The 15,559-nt window shown below is 50.7% G+C and overlaps 1 protein-coding gene across 2 annotated transcripts in view; it reads left to right on the top strand.

Annotated features, from left to right (window-relative positions):
* EEFSEC (eukaryotic elongation factor, selenocysteine-tRNA specific) overlaps positions 1–15,559 on the top strand; it is a 1,309,919-nt gene that overhangs the window by 31,970 nt on the left and 1,262,390 nt on the right. Inside the window, exon 1 of one of the 2 annotated variants that reach the window (XM_069643360.1) lies at positions 15,099–15,173. The exons of the other annotated variant lie outside the window; for it this stretch is intronic. The gene's annotated coding sequence lies outside the window, so the exon portion shown is untranslated. Of the gene's footprint in view, positions 1–15,098; positions 15,174–15,559 lie in introns of those variants that run through there. 2 annotated transcript variants of the gene reach the window in all.

The following is a 15,559-nucleotide window of genomic DNA, read 5'->3' as shown; positions in this document are numbered from 1 at the left end:
CCACCATCAGGTTTTCTTGAAGAATGTCAGCCAGGAATTTCCACGCCCATATGGTCCCAGGAGGATAGCTCAGTGGCAGCGTGCTCGACTTGGAAACAAGACGACACGAAGCAACACAGTTTCGATCCCTGGGTCCGCGCTTAGAAACCTCTGGGTATTAAGCGCGTTATAAATAACCTATCATATCATATTATATCATACTCCTCATACTTCTCTCGATGTTTAGTGACATTGCTATGGGGGCATGGTCTGAGATCGTAATTGAGCCCACTGCTATGTTCACTCATTTCCCCCCTAGTCCTGTGGATTTCCAGACATAGTATATCCTTGATTGTGGTTTTACAAAGGTAGCGGGCGCCCCTCTCTCGCAAGAACAGACATGACAACCTGTTCAGTGGTTATTAACCACTTGAGAGTTCGCAGCCACTGCTTTTACTCACTGTGCCTTTCACAGATGGGAAATATCCATTTGCATATCAGTCTTTGTCCTGCCCAGGGGCAGTCCAGCACCGAAATACAATGGCAATTCCAATCTGAACGAGAGTACCACCAGCAACCCCATACACGTGTTTCACCCTTGTTGGGGATCATCAGTGAGGTGAAGCTGATGCCTCTCTAAGCACAGTGAGAGGGAGACCACGTCTGGTTGCCCCCAGGAGACCTAGGGTTACCAATCCCAGGTTCCTTAAAAAATAGTTTTACAAAGGTAGCGGGCGCCCCTCTCTCGCAAGAACAGACATGACAACCTGTTCAGTGGTTATTAACCACTTGAGAGTTCGCAGCCACTGCTTTTACTCACTGTGCCTTTCACAGATGGGAAATATCCATTTGCATATCAGTCTTTGTCCTGCCCAGGGGCAGTCCAGCACCGAAATACAATGGCAATTCCAATCTGAACGAGAGTACCACCAGCAACCCCATACACGTGTTTCACCCTTGTTGGGGATCATCAGTGAGGTGAAGCTGATGCCTCTCTGAGCACAGTGAGAGGGAGACCACGTCTGGTTGCCCCCAGGAGACCTAGGGTTACCAATCCCAGGTTCCTTAAAAAATAGTTTTACAAAGGTAGCGAGCGCCCCTCTCTCGCAAGAACAGACATGACAACCTGTTCAGTGGTTATTAACCACTTGAGAGTTCGCAGCCACTGCTTTTCACAGATGGGAAATATCCATTTGCATATCAGTCTTTGTCCTGCCCAGGGGCAGTCCAGCACCGAAATACAATGGCAATTCCAATCTGAACGAGAGTACCACCAGCAACCCCATACACGTGTTTCACCCTTGTTGGGGATCATCAGTGAGGTGAAGCTGATGCCTCTCTAAGCACAGTGAGAGGGAGACCATGTCTGGTTGCCCCAGGAGACCTAGGGTTACCAATCCCAGGTTCCTTAAAAAATAGTTTTACAAAGGTAGCGGGCGCCCCTCTCTCGCAAGAACAGACATGACAACCTGTTCAGTGGGTATTAACCACTTGAGAGTTCGCAGCCACTGCTTTTACTCACTGTGCCTTTCACAGATGGGAAATATCCATTTGCATATCAGTCCATCAGTTGCTGGTGGTACTCTCGTTCAGATTGGAATTGCCATTGTATTTCGGTGCTGGACTGCCCCTGGGCAGGACAAAGACTGATATGCAAATGGATATTTCCCATCTGTGAAAGGCACAGTGAGTAAAAGCAGTGGCTGCGAACTCTCAAGTGGTTAATAACCACTGAACAGGTTATCATGTCTGTTCTTGCGAGAGAGGGGCGCCCGCTACCTTTGTAAAACTATTTGTTAAGGAACCTGGGATTGGTAACCCTAGGTCTCCTGGGGGCAACCAGACGTGGTCTCCCTCTCACTGTGCTTAGAGAGGCATCAGCTTCACCTCACTGATGATCCCCAACAAGGGTGAAACACGTGTATGGGGTTGCTGGTGGTACTCTCGTTCAGATTGGAATTGCCATTGTATTTCGGTGCTGGACTGCCCCTGGGCAGGACAAAGACTGATATGCAAATGGATATTTCCCATCTGTGAAAGGCACAGTGAGTAAAAGCAGTGGCTGCGAACTCTCAAGTGGTTAATAACCACTGAACAGGTTATCATGTCTGTTCTTGCGAGAGAGGGGCGCCCGCTACCTTTGTAAAACTATCCTTGATTGTGAGTTGTGGACGTGTGAGAAGTGTGTGAAGCCTTTCTTAGTTCGCCACATGTCATGAAGCGCTAGTGTTTCAATGGCAGCTTTTAAAGGCCCTGGACGGGGTGTGTGCATGGGACGCGCGTCTGAGCTTCTGTCCAACGTGGGGTTCCATGCTATGTTGAGGCCTCCCTCCCATTATGATGTCTCCTGTAGCGAATCCTTCTAGGGCCGTGAGAGTCCCCCTTAAGAAACTGTCTTGCTCTGAGTTGGGTGCGTATATCGATGCCAGTGTGCACAATCTGCCCTCGATTTTTATATTCAGAAAAAGAAATTGCCCTTCTTTGTCCGCCATAATGTCCTGAACATGTGGCAGGAGTCTGTCCTGTATGGCTATGAGTACTCCCGCCCTTTTTCCCTCTGTGTTTGCCTGGTAGATCTGTGTGGGTCCCCTTCTCTTAACCCTTGTTTTGTCTCTTTTCTGTATGTGGGTTTCCTGATACATTATTATATCTGCCTTCCACTTCCAGGCCTGTCTTTCCAATTTTTTTCCGTTTGAGGGGGGTGTTCATCCCCCTGACATTATGCGTCAGGATTGTGATCGGTCTTGAGGTCTTCCCATCCATGTTATATCTATTGTGATCATTTCTGCCTTCCTGACCCTCCACTGCCCTCCTGTTGCTGACATGTCTGTTGTGTAGTTCCTCCCTCGTTCTTCTTGCCACCCTCGGGCTCTCCCGCCCCCCTGAATCCCTTCCTCCTCCCTCCCTTCCCCAACATTCCCCTCCCTCTTTAGTGGTGGCTAGGTGTCTAGTCCCTCGCTCCCTGCCTCCAACCCGTCTCAGGTCCATGTTGTGGGGGATCCTAAACCCCACTTCGGATTCCAATTTGGCCCTACCTCTATCTCACCTGGTCCTGTTTCATTGTTTTCCGGGTGGCTTCTTGCACCCCTTTCATTTCTCTGTTGTTATTTTCTTTGCAATCTCTCGCTCTGTTCACTTCAATGGCCCCCTCATGTTGCTTTGGTGAGTGGTAGTGGTTATCTTCTCCTCCACCCCCTACTTTTCTTCTCTACTGTTCTCCATCATCCCTGTCTGCTGGGTCCTCTCAGTCTTTCTTCTGTTCAGGATTGAGCATCCCTGACTTCTTGTTGAAGACCCAATACCTGTTTCCCTTCCTCATACGTTGTTATTCGATGTTGACTCCCTTCCCATGCGAACAGAAGACAAAATGGGAAGGTCCATTTGTATTTCACTCGTTTTGCCGACAGATGGTGGACCTGTTCTGACTTGATGGTCGTGCAGATATATAGAACCTCCGTCCCCAAGTACCGCACGGGAAGACAGTCAAATTACTGCCCGTGCAATCTTTGAGGCCACAGATGTAGAGTGCCGTCAGTCTGGAACCAGGAACGCCGGAAGGACCCCCCGACCACTAATTGAGGTGGAAGGGTAGCCTGAGTAGGGTAAGTGGGACAGGAGTCAACAGATAACTGGCGGCAGCAGTAGAAAGGTATGAGTCTGAGTAGCACTGTAGATGGAGCAAAGGAACACCTGAGCCAGCAGTGAAATAGATTGGGTGCAGATCCGTAAGCAGTCCGGTAGACAATCCGAGGTCGGAAGCCAGGAGGAAATGTCAGAGTCAGGAAAGTCCAATCCAATAACCAGGAAACAGAGCCAATGGTAGGAAATCCAGGAAAGACAACAACTGTGCGACTGATCCAAGGGAAAAAACAAGGCAGGCCGTATAACGTTCCGTGGTCAAGATTGCTGAGATAATCCGAAGTAAGACGCCAAAACAGTACTCGCAAGAAGCAGCGTTGCTTCCAAGTCTCCGCATTCCTTTTGACTGCAGGGATTGGTCACATGATGAGGGTCATGTGATGATGACGGGGACCGTTGTTTCTTGATCACGTGACGCAGAACTCTCCGCGCAGCCGCATAATGCAGATGTCCACGGGAAAACCGCCATGGCAGCTGATAGTGGAGAAAGGGTTGCAAGGATCCTGGGTTGCCGACTAAGCCTCTCCACTTCCGGGTGTGTTGGACATGTTCACCCAGCTGCTGCCATCGGGTATGTGTGTGGAAACGGGATCTGCTGGGGACTCGGTGGGAGACGGATGGGGACCCGGGTGTGCAGGAATGGGGCTTCACGACAGGGGACATGACAGAGCCCCCCCCCCAAAGGCCCACGACCCTGTGGGCTCGACGGGTGATCCTGATGGAAACTGGCAACCAACCGAGGGGCGTGGACATCCTGAGAGGGAACCTGAGACCGGTCCTCAGGACCGTAACCCAAACAGTCCACAAGGTACTGCAAGCGCCCCCTGTAGAGACGAGAGCCTAAAATGGCACTGACTTCGAACACATCGGGTGATGACACAGAAACAGGAGCTGGGGGGGGAAATGATATGTGTAGGACCCGGGCATGGTTTGAGCAGGGAAGTGTGGAACACCGGATGAATGCGCCAGGCGGAGGGGATCGCAAGGCGCAAAGCCACAAGGTTTAAGATCTTGGATATCCGATAAGGACCAACAAATCGAGGGAGCAGTTTGCGACACCCAGGGATATGTAGATGGCGTGATGACAACCAAACCCGATCCCCTAACAGTGCTAACAGTGTGTCTGGGAAAAACAGAAGAGACTACACCCTCCCCCCCATGGAGAACGAGACCCAGCATCCGCCTTACCGTGGACCACCCCTGGCCTGTGTTTGATCAAGAAGTCATATGCCGCAAAGAATAGATGCCATCAAACTTGTCGGCTGTTCATACACTTAAGGGAGGCTAAATCCTGCAAGTTTTTGTGATCTGAATACACGACAGTCTGGTGTTTAGCCCCCAGGAGATGATGTCTCCAGACCTGCAGTGCGTCTTTGATCGCCAAGAGTTCTTTCTCCGTGACTGTGTAATGCGACTCGGTTGATGTGAATTTCCGTGAATGGTATGCCACTGGGTGTAGGTGGCCGGTAGTTGGAGAGGGTTGGCACAGTACTGCACCCAGTGCAAATGACGATGCGTCAGCTTCTAAGACAAAAGGGAGTTCTGGGTCCGGGTGTTGGAGGACTGGAGCGGTGGTGAAGGCTGTTTTGAGAGACTCAAAAGCTACTTGATGTTCTGTGGGCCACTGGAAAGGGACGAGAGGACTGGTCAAGGCAGTTAAAGGGGCAACAATGGAAGAGAAACCAGCGATAAAGCGCCGGTAAAAGTTTGCAAAAGCTAGAAAGGACTGTAGTTGCTTAAGGTTTGCTGGGACAGGCCATTCCGTGATGGCACGGATCTTTGACTGGTTCATTGACAATCCTCCAGGAGATATGTGGAAGCCCAAGAATTCGACATGCTTAGAATGGAATTGACACTTCTCGGGTTTTGCAAACAACGTGTTCTTTTTGAGTCGGGACAAAAGTTCCCTAACGTGGGTGACGTGGTCTTCTAGGGAAGGGGAAAACACCAGAATGTCGTCCAGATATACCACCACATAGACATCCAGGATGTCACTGAATACATTGTTTATGAAGCGCTGAAAAGTGGCTGGGGCATTACATAGGCCGAAGGGCATCACTGTATATTCGAACAATCCCTGACGGGTGCAGAACGCCATCTTCCACTCATCCCCTCTGCGCATGTGGATCAGGTTGTGTACCCCCAGAGGTCCAATTTGGTGTAAATAGATGCATGTGTTAGTCTATCTAATAACGTGGAGATGAGAGGGATAGGGTAGCGATTCTTAATCGTCTCCCCAATCCTTTTGACTGCAGGTATTGGTCACATGACAAGGGTCACGTGACCGTATGCTCAGTGCCATGTGTCCCGTGATGATGACGGGGACCGTTGTTCCTTGATCACGTGACGCAGAAAAAATCTCTGCGCACCCGCATAATGCTGATGGCAGCTGCCAGTGGAGAAAGGGTCGCAAGGATCCTGGGTTGCCGACTAAGCCTCTCCACTTCCGGGTGTGTTGGACATGTTCACCCAGCGGCTGCCGTCGGGTATGTGTGTGGAAATGGGATATGCAGGGGACGCGGTGGGAGACAGATGGGGACCCGGGTGTGCAGGAATGGGGCTTCACGACAGGGGACCTGACAGGACCAGTGGGCCCATTTATCTTCTCTTTTGGAGGGTTGATTGTGCTAAGTCTTGATATAGCTGGACCTCCAGGCCGTTAACCCTCATTGGCGCGGAGAGTCTTGCTTTCCTCAGTATTTGTTCTTTTTGGGCATAGGATGAAATGGGCGCCAGCACATCGCTGGGCCTCGTCCCTGGCCCGGCTGTTCTTTTTGGTCCCACCCTGTGCAGCCTGTCTATCCCTATCTGAGGTTCAGTGTCCTCAGCCAGTACTTCCGTGAAAAACTGGGTGACTGTCACTTGTAGATCTTTGTCCTCAATTGTTTCTGGCAGGTTCTTAATTCTTATATTGCATCTCCTCAATCTATTTTCCAGGTCTTCACACTGGAGCTCGAGATTGTTAGTGGCGCGTGCCGGCTGCTCTAGGACGACCTCCTTATTTCTGGGTGTCCTCTTCGACTTGTTGGACTGCTTTTTCCATTGTATCGGTTCTGTCCTCTAGTTTCACGATATCTATTTTCATTTCTTGTAGGGACTGTTTTTTTCCCACTTAATCTTTATTGAACATTTTCCAAGCAAAGTACAATTCAATAGATACTGACAGCATCCTCAATAAAGAGAGAGTAAAAGTAAGCAGAACTCATTCCCCCAACACCCACACCCACCCACCCCCCCTCCCCTGCTCAGGAACAACCGGATGCAACTGATCAATGGAGGCTCCATTTCAACAAGACCAAGGACCAAACACAATACAAAAGCTGACTCAATGGGTTCCAATGGGGAGAGAAAACAAGATGGCAGATACCAGCAGACCTATACACAGCGTGGGTCGATCTATACCAAGGGGTCTCGGAGTCTCATCGATTCACAGTCTTCGTGGAGCAAAACCAACATCCAATCTTGTAGAAAAGACTTCATAGTATCATGCGTCAAGGCTGAAAGTTTCTCATAGGTAAATATCGTCCAGAGCTTGGCCATCCAGTCTGCCTTCACAGGCACTGAGCCGCTTTTCCACTTCTGCGCCAAGGCTAGTCTCCCCGCTCGTAGCATAGCTTGAACTACCCTGGGCAGGGGCACATCAGGAGCCTCTGGGGGCAGGATGCCAAAGAGGAGTCCAAGGGGGAGCAGTGGCAAAGAGACGCCCGTGATGTCCTTAATCCAGCTCCGAAGATCTACCCAGAATACATGAACAGGGCATTCCCACCATAGATGGAACCACGTCCCTCGTTGGCCACACTTCCTCGGGCAGACTGGGGACACACTAGGGTACATTTTAGCAAGTCTCTCTGGCGCAAGATGCCAAGCATGTAACATCTTAAAATGATGCTCCATCGCTGCCGTGTACAAGGAGCCTGAAAACAGGGTTTTAAAGATAGCTGCACATGTGGACTCTTCTATCGGTATTACCCGAATTGTTCGTTTACAATTGTTCGAACGACACAATTGTTCGAATAATAGGGGTTCTAATTAACCTTCTGCACAATTGACCGTATGGTCATTTTAATATATATTATGGGTTGGGTTGGTGTAATAATAATATAAGAGGATTGGAAGGGGGGTTGGGGGTTGGATTGGGTGGGGGGCTGCGGGGGGTTTCCCCTTGCATATATATCCTAATTGACTGTTTAAATTCGGTCGATTGTGCAGAAGGTCAATTGTTGTTCGAACAATTGACATTCGAACAATTCGTATACAACCCTTCTATCACCTGTCCCACCCTTGCCTCCCACTGTTTCATGAACCTCTGCCTACTGTCCACTTCCGCTGTAATCAAGACATTATATAACATAAACAAAGATCCCCTCCTCGATGCAGATTCAACAATAATTTTTTCGAGAGGTTTAAGTGGTCAGGCTAGGTCTTGCACCCATTGGCTATCGGTCAGGATCCCCTTCACCCAAATATAATCAAAGATTGGCATCAGGGAGTCACCCATGGCTTCTGCCAAACTGGCATACTCAATAAATACACCGTGCCGGAAAAACTGCGCTGCGCGCTCCAGGCCCATATCTGACGACCTCTGCATCCCGCGCAAGTTTCTTTTGCCCAGGTCAAGCGGGGGACCCCATAGCGAGGACAAAGGAGAGGGCCATAATGAGAGAGCAGAGTTTTCCTTGTCATCCCTCCATAGCGCCCACAACACGGACAAGGTTGGATGATTCCTAATCCTACGTCTTCGATATAAGACCAATAGGTTCTCGTATCATCCCTCGAATGTTCCAACATTACTCTTAGTTGAGCTGCCTTGCGATAGAGCCGGTAGTCGGGTAAACCAAACCCCCCTTGGAAGCGTTAATGTCCCATGCCTAACCCTTGATTTTTTTTCCCATTCCAAATAAAGGGAAGAACCATCGAGTGGAGAGATCTAAAGAACTGAGTGTAATAACTTTATAATAATAAAGTACTTGAAACCAAATATGTCTCTCGGCAATCGTAAATAACACTTGCCTCTGAGATGATCAACAGTCTCATAATAGATGAAAGAGAGAATTACCTAAAAACCCCTCTTAAACACAGCCAAAAGGCTAGGCAGAAGTGGAATCTCCAGGGAAAACCCCAATAGGGGAAAAAACCCTGTGATGCGCTGCTGGGGTGCGTGGAATCCTGCAAGCAGCTGGTGAAGACTCGCGCTAGTTTTAATATGGTCCGTATTCTTGTCAGGAAGGATTCTAATTCAAAAGAGTAGAAATGGTGTTAAGTAAGAATATGTTTTCCAAGCTCTAGTGAAATAGTAAAGGGTATAGAAAGGAGCTTACCCTGACGAGCCTATCCCCTACTAAGTCTTTATATCTCAGTCAGATGGTAAATGTTGGCAAAGCGCCTAATAGAACAGATAAAGGGTAAGAATATATCCAATGTGCGAAAAGGGAAATGCAATTAGAGATTTGGATCTTACCCTTAAACAGTAGACCCAGCGATGAATAGCATAGAACAGATTACGGGTCTTGAACTCGAAGGAATGGAAGGCTGAAAAGGATGTCTAAGGCTGGTTCCTAATGTAGATTGTAAATAACCACAAGATTAGGCGTGAGGAAAAAACCCTGTGAGAACCACAACTCTATTTAGCTAAACAGATGTCAGCTACAAACCAATGGCGGCAGGAGCGGTTGTTGAAACTAGGAGATGACTTCCTGATGATCCACAGAGCGTAGAAAAGGATCGAGAATTCTAATGTTTAGGACGAGAAATGGGAAGAGAATAAATGACGGAAGTGGAGAGAGCAACTCTAGATAATAATTGTTGAATAGAAAAAGTAACAAACTTACAGTGCGCAGCGCGACTCTGAATAGAGAAGCAACGCGTAGTACTGAAGTTCCAGTAGCCGGATATATACGATTCCGGAAGTCGGGGGCGGGGCTACTCGCTCGGTCTGAGGAGCAAGAAACACTAGTGTGCTGCTTACGGTTTCGGGCTCCTTCATGTTGCGAGTCCCGATTCTGGGCAAAACCGCTGGCATTGGCACACGGGAAAGTGAAGTAGCGAGACCCCAATGGACAGCCGTAACACTGAGCTGGGATAGCGATCGGGAGGGCCGAAAAAAGGTTAAGGAGCCGAGGCAAGATATTCATCTTGACCGACAACATGTGACCAAACCACGAGAGAATTAAGGGAGCCCACCGAAGCAGATCAGACTTATCTTGGCTGGAATGGGCGGATAGTTTACTTCAAAGAGGAGGGTCAAGTCCCTCGGGAGAAGAACTCCCAGGTAAGATGCCGCCTTACGCTCAATTCTAATACCCCCCATTGACTCCCTCCCTTCCACTACAGCATCGGCACTACCCATTGGCATCAAACAAGATTTCCCTGGATTGATTTTCAGCCCTAAAAAGAGACCGAACGCCTGGATCAAATCCAGGAGGTTTGGAAGCGAGGCTTGAAGGTTGGCCAAATAAACCAGGACATCGTCCGCGAATAAAGAAAGTTTAAACTCGAGATCCCCACAGCGTACCCCCGAAATCCCTCAGTGTTGTCTGATAGCTATCGCCTGGGGCTCTATCGCTAGAGCGTAGAAAAGGGGTGAGATCGGGCATCCCTGTCGTGTTCCCCTGTAGAGCGGACATGGAGCTGAGACTGTTTCGTTCACAGCCACTCTGGCCGTTGGGCCATTATAAAGGGCTGCTATCCATCCACAAAATCTAGCCCCCAAACCCATCTTCTGCAAGACCTTGCGCATGTAAGCCCACTCAACACGGTCAAAGGCCTTTTCCGAGTCTAAGGGTAGCAGATACGCCTCCTCTTCTCTAACAGCTACTTCGTGCATCAGGTCCAGTGACTTCCTGATGTTATCTCCCCCCTGCCTCCCAGATATGAAACCCACCTGATCTCCATGCACCAGCGACAGGAGGTGTTGGGTCAGTCTATTGGCCAGCAGCTTAGCCAAGACCTTCACATCTATGTTAAGTAGAAAAATGTGCCGGTAGGGCTGACACCTTTTCGGGTCTTTCCCCTCCTTTGGGATGACTACAATACGGGCTGAGAGCATAGATTGCGGTAGGCAGCCTGTGTCTAAGACTGAGTTGAAGAGCTTAGACATGAACGGAGCTAGTACTGAGCAAAATTATTTGTAGAAGAAAACCGTAAACCCATCATCCCCCAGAGTCGTACCTGTCTTCATCGTGCTGATAGTGTCAATCACTTCCTGGGATGTTACAGGTACCTCCATGGGATCTGCTTTCTCGGGGGGGGGGGAAAGCAGGGGATTGGTATGGAATTAAGAAACCCATCTATGTCCGCCCCATCCCCATTGTATTCTGAACTGTAAAGGTGCTCATAGTATAAACGGAATTGCTCTGCAATCCCAGGGTCGTCCCTACAGGTCACCCCGCCCGGAAGGATAAGCGAGTACACGCTCCTACTATTCCTAAGCTCCCGAAGCCTCCAGGCTAGAATTTTATCAGCCTTCTCCCCCTTCTCCATGTATCTCTGCTTAAGAAAAGAGAATTTCCTCTCCATTTTCCCAACTAACAGGGCGGCATGCTTTGCCTTTAATTGTTGCAATTCAGCACCCTTGCCTGGGAGGATCTCGGATATTAGTTTGCCCTTTGGTTGAATAGCCTCGATCTTGTCCCTGAAAAGCCTCTCCTACTTGCATCTCTCCTGCTTCCTCATTGCCCCCCTTCCTATAAGGACCCCCCCTGGTTGTTGCCTTAAAGACCTCCCAAACTCCCGTTACCCCCACTTGCCCATCGTCATTGATTTCAAAGAACTCTTTAATGGAAGCGAGGAGGGACCGTGACAGTTCCTTGTCCTTCAGCAGGAGATCATTGCAGGTCCATCTCCCGGGGCCCGGGGCACGCAGCGGGATCCCCAATTGTACCTTAACCAGGTTGTGGTTGGACCACGGAGTCCCTTCCACCCTCACTTCTGAGATCCTTTCACAGAGTAACTTATCAACTAGGATGTAATCAATTGTAGAGTATGATGAATGGGCCCTAGAGAAAAATGTAAATAAAGGGTCGCGGCCCTCGCCGGCTGCATTGGAATCCCTTAGTGCCAGCTCGTAATTAGTATTCTGGAAAGAAGTTGCTAAATGCCTCTGTTGCAGTGAGTCCGTAAAGGGCCGGTCCGACTTCCTGTCTCGATCTGGGTCTAAGACCATATTAAAATCTCCTCCCACCAACAGGGCACCCTCCGTCCAACCAAAAGCGATCTTGGGTTTCGTTTTGGGGCATAGATAGAAACCAGAGTCACCTTGGAGCCCCTCACTTCCCCCTTGACCATTATAAACCGACCCTCCGGATCTCTGTTTTGGGCTTTCAAGGTAAAATGCGCCTTCGGAGAGACCACAATTTCCACTCCCCTTTTCTTGGCTTGACAGGACGCATGTACAACACTCTGTATAGACTTGGCCTTTAAGGACGGCTCCCCACCCCTCACCCAGTGGGTTTCTTGAACAAAGAGAAAATCCAGCTTCAACCTATTAAACTCCCTCACCACCATGGATCTCTTCTGGGGAGAATTGAGACCACGTGTATTCAAGGAGCCCAGGGTCAGTGAAAAACTAGGTTCAGCCATCGGGATAGTAGTATCTAAGCCCTGATCCTCTAGGAGCGCACGCTCCTCCAAGGTCTTTCCCCTGGCTGCAACTCCAGCGGTCCCCCCCATAAACCTATCCAGCCCCATTGAACAGAGACATCAAACGGTTGATACAAACAGCTAACACCTTTTATCCAGATTTAAGGACCCCCTTAACCTCCCACCCTTCCCCCGAGTGCCTGGAATACCTGTGCCATTGAAGCTGATGCACAACCAGGCCACCAGAGATCACCTCCACCAGGGCGATTCACAACAGCAGAAGCCCACAACATTCTAAGCCCCCTCAATGTTTAAAACACGACCCACTGTTTCCTCTGCCCCCACACCCCTCATTCCATAAAGCAACAGTGATAACATAAACACTAGCCCCACACTGGATACCTATGGACCGGGGGACCCCCCCCCCTACCAACCCAGGGAGATCCCCCTGGAATGAGCACCCCTCCCCTTCACTCCAGAGCAGCGAGGACACAAGGTTGGATCAAGAAACAGGCTGCTTGGGAGAAGCAGGTGTCAACCTTCTGTATTTTCTGTGGCCTCTGTCCCGCTGCCTCTCTACAAACTTGTTAACAATAAGCAATTCTAATACATCCTTCTCTTTCCTTGGCTCTCCATCTCCCGGGGGGGTCCCCTAGGAGTTCCTGCGACACTCTCTGTATATCGTTCTCTGTAACCAGGGAGTATTTATATCCTTCAACCTCAAACGAGAGCGAGAATGGGTGGCCCCACCTGTATCGCACGCCTTTAGACTGAAGCCACTACGTTGGAGGACTCCATAGCCACCGGCGCACCAGTGTGAAGGCAGATACATCTTGATAGATCATGACTTTGGATCCATCCCAATCAACCGGCCCCTTCCTCCATGCCAGTTCCAGAATCTTGGCCTTTTCGGAAAAGTAGTGGAATTTCACCAGAATCGACCGGGGCCCCCTAGCAGATGCCCCTGCTCTGTGGGCTCTGTCAATTGTATGCTCGTTGGTGTTCTCCTCGTCAAAATGTTCTCGTACAACCTCGTTAATTATTCTCATGATATCAGCTTGAGTCTCTTTTTCTCGTTCAGGAAAGCCCAAGAATCTCAGATTACAGCGCCGCTCCCTGTTTTCTAAATCGTCCAGCTTGAGGGCTACTTTCTCCTCCCTTCTCTCTAGTTCAGACAGGCGCATGTCAAATTGAGTTTCAAAGAGGTCGACCGAATTTTGGTTTGCTTTCAGGGCTTGGACTCAGTCATCCACGGAATCCACTTTTTTGTCCAATGAGTCTAACCTTTTGCTGATATCTGCCCTAAAACCCCGGATTTCCTCCAACAGGGGTGCCATTCCTCTACTCATTGATTGGGCATCCATATCTTCTGGTTAGCCCACAGCCTACATGCTCTGGCTTTCTCCTGGTGGCGGGGGGGAGTGGCAAAACTTTTGCAGGGATTTTGCTCAGTCAATCAGGAGGGAGAGGGGCGGTGCCAATGTAGGTGGCCCCCGGGAATCCCAGGGGAGACGCGAGGGAAGTCTCGGGACGGGGTTGCTGAAGAGCAGGCCCCCCGAGATAAAGCTGGGAGATATACAGACTGATAGAATCAAGGGAAGTCGAGGCACTCGTACGGGTGCCTAGCCTAGGAGGCGAGGTCACCTGCTTCACCCTCTCCCTGGAGTTCAGCACTCGCTAGGTGATCCTAGGCTCGAGAACCAACTGGGCGGCACTATGCAGTCCGAGCCTGTGGGCGATGCGACAGAGAAGGGAGGAATCACTGGAGCATTCCAGAGGAGACGGATCCCATATCACTCAAAATCACCCACAAGATGACACCATAGCCGGCTCAGCCCACGAAGATTCCAGCCACAGCGGGGCCCGCAACAGTAAGACGAGGGCCTGAGGGCCAGAGTAAGCAAGGTGGTAGATTAGATCAGGATAGCAAAATAATGAGCAGTCCCACATCCAGGCCCAAAGCGAGCACAGTCCCAAAGGGCTACCGGGGGGGGGGGGGGGTGGCTCCAGGAACCCCTGATACCCGAATACAGAAATCCAGGGAGGGGCTAGTCCTCCGGGGCCACTGACTGATGAGAGCCCCAGGTCCAGCCACATAAGGGACAGGTCCGCCACAGGAGAGAAATAGCTATCAGTGGGCAGGCCTGGGAGCGGAAGGCCGGTGCTCACCGTGGGCCCAGTTCCTCCGAGAAGCCTGAAGTGCAGACCCAAGATATGACATGAGCTGGAGGGTTTCCAGGTGAGCAGCTCTGCAAACCCACAAAGGACCCGGTACAGTGGGCCCTAATTCACCAAACCATGGGTGGACTCCTGACCACACAGCTGGCACCCATACCAGTGGGGAAAGCACCCCCACCCAGACAAGCCACGAACTCCCGGGATACCGGCCTTTCTGTCGCTCGCAGCCACCAACCTTCAATGCTGGGGGGCGGGCGGCCCCCCTCGGCATCACAGCACTCCTTGTACACCAGCCGGGCCCTCCTCACCTGAAGTCACACCCCAGGAGGGGGAAGCGCAGCCGATGCAGGCGCTGCAAGGTTCCGCCTTAGAGAAGACTGACGTGGATCTTCAAGCCCCAGCAGCCCTCGTCGTAGTCCCACAGCAGTCAAGACTCCTCGGCTCCATGCCTCCAGGGCCACCCGCTTCCACTCGCAGCAGCCGCTCCTCCCGGACACACTCACAGCCCGCCCAAGCTGCAGTCACCGGACGGCCCCACAGGCGAGCGGGGATAAGGTCTGACGACTCCGGCAACTGATCAGTGCTTTATGAAGCTCCAGGAGCCTACCGCCTCTGCAGTGCCGCTGTTACCATCGGGATCCAGGAGCCCTCTCCCCCGAAGCCTCGGGACAGTTAGGCACTGGGATGCATCAGAGAGGAGAGAAGGCTGGAAACAGGCCACACACAGCTTCCCCCGCGGCGTAGCAGGCACAGATCTCCGGTGTACCGACTCGGATAACGTTCGAAATTTCCACCAAAAGGTGCCTGGGGGGCTCAGACAGCCTCTGGGGGGATGGTGCTCCTCTCCTGGGAGTGTAAGGGGGGGCAGGCTCAGACTCCTTTTACACAGCCCTGGGTAGGAGATCGGCAGAGGTGCTTCAGCACATCTCGCGCCCCTTGGTGGCTCTGTAGGGACTGTTTGATGTCCTCTTTCAAGGTAAGTAATTGTTCTTGAATGGAAAGCAGGAATTGATTCTGCAGCTCCTTAAAACAGGTCTGCATGTCTGCTTTGGTCAGTACATTGTCCCCCATTTCTTGCTTGTCTGGGTCTTACAGTTCCTCCGTTACTTTTCCACTTCCCGATGTGTTTGGTTCTTCTGCGCCCCACAGCTGCTTTAGGCTCTTGTTTTGTTTCCTTTGCGGGGGG

This window comes from Ambystoma mexicanum, chromosome 2p (assembly GCF_040938575.1).
Source record: "Ambystoma mexicanum isolate Mex_15411 chromosome 2p, UKY_AmexF1_1, whole genome shotgun sequence".
NCBI classification, from domain to species: Eukaryota; Metazoa; Chordata; class Amphibia; order Caudata; family Ambystomatidae; genus Ambystoma; species Ambystoma mexicanum.
This window is presented reverse-complemented; position numbering and strand designations above follow the sequence as displayed.